This window comes from Oncorhynchus kisutch, linkage group LG10 (assembly GCF_002021735.2).
Source record: "Oncorhynchus kisutch isolate 150728-3 linkage group LG10, Okis_V2, whole genome shotgun sequence".
In the NCBI taxonomy this organism is placed as follows: domain Eukaryota; kingdom Metazoa; phylum Chordata; class Actinopteri; order Salmoniformes; family Salmonidae; genus Oncorhynchus; species Oncorhynchus kisutch.
In genome coordinates this window covers 583638-589512 of record NC_034183.2, presented here as the reverse complement: position 1 = coordinate 589512, position 5875 = coordinate 583638, and positions in this window count along the sequence as shown.

Here is a 5875-nt window from a genome sequence, read left to right as displayed (position 1 = left end):
GCTTTTGTTCCAGACCTTTTTATTTATGCAGTTTTTTTGGTTGTTGGATAGACTCACGGGTCAGGTGGTCTCTCACACACACACACACAGCTACAACCTGCTCATTAACTAGCTCAGTTGGCACTGTTGTGGCGAAGAATAGTGTTTCTCAATTCTCATACTGTATGAATTAATGACATTTTATGTTTATGTCGACTCGCCAATTGACAACCCATCCCTTATCTGATTCTCGGGAACAGGCCCAGATCCCCATCATTTGTGTGAAGAAAAGATGGAGAAAAGGGGGTGGAGGTTGGGTTGCCTTCTGAGAAAACTCCCAAAGCCATCTGTTCTATTGGCCAACTCCCAAAGCCATCTGTTCTATTGGCCGACCCCCAAAGCCATCTGTTCTATTGGCCGACCCCCAAAGCCATCTGTTCTATTGGCCGACCCCCAAAGCCATCTGTTCTATTGGCCGACCCCCAAAGCCATCTGTTCTATTGGCCGACCCCCAAAGCCATCTGTTCTATTGGGCGACGTACAATCATTGGAAAATAGTATCGATGACCTACGGTCAAGATTATCCTACCAATGGGACATTAACTGTAATGTCTTACGTTTCACTGAGTCGTGGGTGAACGACGACGCGGATAATATAGAGCTGGCGGGATTTTCCATGCACCGGCAAAACAGAATGTACGTCTGGTAAGACGGGGGCTGGAGATGTGTCTATTTGTCAATGTCACCTGGTGCTGTGATGTCTAATATTAAACAAGTCTCGAGGTATTGCTTGCCTGAGGTAGAATACCTCATGATAAGCTGTAGACCACACTATCTACCAAGAGAGTTCTCATCTAAATGATTCGTAACTGTCTATTTATCAACACAGACCGATGCTGGCACTAAGACCGCACTCAACGAGCTGTATAAGACCATAAGCAAACAAGAAAATGCTCCTCCAAAAGTGGCGCTCCTAGTGGACGGGGACTTTAATGCAGGGGAACTTAAATCAGTTTTACCTCATTTCTACCAGCATGTCACATGTGCAACCAAAGAAAAGAAAATGCTAGACCACCTTTACTCCACACAGTGACGCGTACAAAGCTCTTCCCTGCCCTCCATTTGACATATTTGACCATAATTCTATCCTCCTGATTCCTGCTTATAAGCAAAAACTAAAGCAGGAAGTACCAGTGACTCGCTCAATGTGGAAGTGGTCAGATGACGCGGATGCTACGCTACAGGACTGTTTTGCTAGCACATGCTGGAATATATTCTGGGATTCATCCAATGGCATTGGCACCACAGTCATCGGCTTCATCAATAAGTGCATTGACGACGTCGTCTCCACAGTGACTGTATGTACATACCCCAACCAGAAGCCATGGATTACAGGCAACATCCGCATTGAGCTCAAATAAAAATAAAATTAAAAAATAAAAGCTAGAGCTGCTGCTTTCAAGGAGTGGGACACTAATCCGGATGCTTATAAGAAATCCCGTTATGCCCTCCGATGAACCATCAAACAAGCAAAGCCTCAATACAGGAATAAAATTGAATCCTACTACACCGGCTCTGATGCTCGTCAGATGTGGCAGGGCTTGAAAACTATTATGGACTACAAAGGGAAACCCTGATGCGAGATGCCCAGTAACGTGAGCCTACCAGACAAGCTAAATGCCTTTTATGCTCGCTTCGAGGCAAGCAACACCGAAGCATGCATGAGAGCGCCAGCTGTTCTGGACGGCTGTGTGATAATGCTCTCAGTAGCCGATATGAGCAAGACCTTTAAACAGGTCAACATTTACAAAGCAACAGGGCCAGATGGATTACCAGGACGTATACTCAAAGCATGCGTAGACCAACTGGCAAGTGTCTTCACTGACATTTTCGACCTCTCCCAGACCGAGTCTGTAATTCCTACATGTTTCAAGCAGACCACCATAGTCCCCGTGTCCAAGGAAGTGAAGGTAGCCTACCTAAATGATTACTGCCCTGTAGTACTCTTGTCGGTAGCCATGAAGTGCTTTGAAAGGCTGGTAATGGCTCACATCAACAGCATCCTCCCGGACACCCTAGACCAGGCTTGGGCATTTCCAGTATGGTGTTTATACTTGCATACTATTGTTTGTACAGATGAACGTGTTACCTTCAGGCGTTTGGAAATTGCTCCCAAGGATGAACCAGACTTCTGAGGTTTTGGCTGATTTCTTTTGATTTTTCCATGATGTCAAGCAAGGAGGCACTGAGTTTGAAGGTAGGCCTTGAAATACATCCACAGGTACACCTCCAATTGACTCAAATTATGTCAATTAGTCAGAAGCTTCTAAAGCCATGACATAATTTTCTGGAATTTTCCAAGCTGTTTAAAGGCACAGTCAACTTAGTGTATGTAAACTTCTGACTTCAACTGTACATTTACAGATAGATAAATTAAGCAAGGCATTCGAACCCAATCTGGCACAAAGAGGATTAATGTGGGAGACAAGCCTATGCACAATCTATATACACACACCATTTACCACAGAGAATATTGTGCATAGGCTTGTCTCCCACATTCATCTATATACACACACCATTTACCACAGAGAATATTGTGCATAGGCTTGTCTCCCACATTAATCTATATACACACACCATTTACCACAGAGAATATTGTGCATAGGCTTGTCTCCCACATGAATCTATATACACACACCATTTACCACAGAATATAATTATAGGTAGCCCTTTTCTTTTATTCCAGGCCTTATATAAATATTCCGCAAACGAAAGTACACAATGGACAAAAAATATTTCAGTTTCTCAGCCCCATAATGCCAGGGTTTATCTGGTGGTCTGTGTCCTCATCACTCAGCCACATAATGCCAGGGTATATCTGGTGGTCTGTGTCCTCATCACTCAGCCACATAATGCCAGGGTTTATCTGGTGGTCTGTGTCCTCATCACTCAGCCACATAATGCCAGGGTTTATCTGGTGGTCTGTCCTCATCACTCAGCCACATAATATCAGGGTATATCTGGTGGTCTGTCCTCATCACTCAGCCACATAATGCCAGGGTTTATCTGGTGGTCTGTCCTCATCACTCAGCCACATAATGCCAGAGTCTATCTGGTGGTCTGTCCTCATCACTCAGCCACATAATGCCAGGGTTTATCTGGTGGTCTGTCCTCATCACTCAGCCACATAATGCCAGAGTCTATCTGGTGGTCTGTGTCCTCATCACTCAGCCACATAATGCCAGGGTTTATCTGGTGGTCTGTCCTCATCACTCAGCCAAATAATGCCAGGGTATATCTGGTGGTCTGGCCTCATCACTCAGCCACATAATGCCAGGGTTTATCTGGTGGTCTGTCCTCATCACTCAGCCACATAATTCCAGGGTTTATCTGGTGTGCTTTCTGGAATAAGAGCAAGCGTATATTGGGTTGAAAGGGTAATAGAGGACAAAATGAGTTTCATTCTCTATTTCTTTGAGGTCACAATAATTACATAGGCTTTCCTCTTCCATTTCACCACAATACCGACCTGTTTCAATACGCAGATTAAATATCCCTGATATGACCTGTTTCAATAAGCGGCAACAATATCCCTGATCTGACCTGTTTCAATACCCACAGACAATATCCCTGATCTGACCTGTTTCAATAAGCAGAGGCAATATCCCCTGATATGACCTGTTTCAATACCCACAGACAATATCCCTGATCTGACCTGTTTCAATAAGCAGCGACAATATCCCGGATCTGACCTGTTTCAATACCCACAGACAATATCCCTGATCTGACCTGTTTCAATAAGCAGAGGCAATATCCCCTGATATGACCTGTTTCAATACCCACAGACAATATCCCTGATCTGACCTGTTTCAATAAGCAGAGGCAATATCCCTGATATGACCCGTTTCAATACCCACAGACAATATCCCTGATCTGACCTGTTTCAATAAGCAGAGACAATATCCCTTATCTGACCTGTTTCAATACGCAGAGGAAATATCCCTGATCTGACCTGTTTCAATAAGCGGCAACAATATCCCTGATCTGACCTGTTTCAATAAGCAGAGGCAATATCCCCTGATATGACCTGTTTCAATACCCACAGACAATATCCCTGATCTGATCTGTTTCAATAAGCAGCGACAATATCCCGGATCTGACCTGTTTCAATACCCACAGACAATATCCCTGATCTGACCTGTTTCAATAAGCAGAGGCAATATCCCCTGATATGACCTGTTTCAATACCCACAGACAATATCCCTGATCTGACCTGTTTCAATAAGCAGAGGCAATATCCCTGATATGACCCGTTTCAATACCCACAGACAATATCCCTGATCTGACCTGTTTCAATACGCAGAGGAAATATCCCTGATCTGACCTGTTTCAATAAGCGGCAACAATATCCCTGATCTGACCTGTTTCAATACCCACAGACAATATCCCTGATCTGACCTGTTTCAATAAGCAGAGGCAATATCCCCTGATATGACCTGTTTCAATACCCACAGACAATATCCCTGATCTGACCTGTTTCAATAAGCAGAGGCAATATCCCTGATATGACCCGTTTCAATACCCACAGACAATATCCCTGATCTGACCTGTTTCAATAAGCAGAGACAATATCCCTTATCTGACCTGTTTCAATACGCAGAGGAAATATCCCTGATCTGACCTGTTTCAATAAGCGGCAACAATATCCCTGATCTGACCTGTTTCAATACGCAGAGGCAATATCCCTGATCTGACCAGTTTCAATACGCAGAGGCAATATCCCTGACCTGACCTGTTTCAATACGCAGAGATCCCATTGAAAAACATTACTAGCTATTCTGGCTGTTGGGATATCCAACAGTCTATTCCAAATTCTCACCATACATGCCTTCCATCTCAACTCACAGGGTTCCCAGCCCAGTTATTGCAAGTATAGGTGCAACTTGTGGACAACTAAAAAATAATGCACAGCTCTGTTATGAAAATGTTTGTTTTTAAAATACCTCTTAGCACCCCACACTCCTGCTGAATAGTCCAGGACAGACGCATGTCTGATATAGTTTGGAATACGGAGCATAACCAATATCTTTGATTGTTTTTGTTTTTCCTATAACTCCCCCAAGAACTCTACTTGCTGAGTCGTTGAGGGCAGATGTTCCATATAGAAAGGGAATATGTTCATCAATAAAAATACCCAAATATTTATAATTCCTAGTAAACTCAAGAACTTCTTCACCAAAACAAAAAGACATCTCTTTTAACACCAAGTCATTATCTGTGTTTCTGTCTGGTTGATCATGAGTCTCCATCTTTAACACCAAGTCATTATCTGTGTTTCTGTCTGGTTGATCATGAGTCTCCATCTTTAACACCAAGTCATTATCTGTGTTTCTGTCTGGTTGATCATGAGTCTCCATCTTTAACACCAAGTCATTATCTGTGTTTTAGTCTGGTTGATCATGAGTCTCCATCTTTAACACCAAGTCATTATCTGTGTTTTAGTCTGGTTGATCATGAGTCTCCATCTTTAACACCAAGTCATTATCTGTGTTTTAGTCTGGTTGATCATGAGTCTCCATCTTTAACACCAAGTCATTATCTGTGTTTTAGTCTGGTTGATCATGAGTCTCCATCTTTAACACCAAGTCATTATCTGTGTTTTAAAACAATAACCAGGTGAGAAAGTAAAGAGGTCTGGTACAGGAATAGTGTGGGTAAGCCAGTGCCAGTAAAACATGAGCCTATCACAATACTGAAAACAAAATGTAGGTTATTACAGCATTATGTATCATTCTCATTATCATTACAGAATTATGTATCATTCTCATTATCATTACAGCATTATGTATCATTCTCATTATCATTACAGCATTATTTATAATTAACATATTATTTA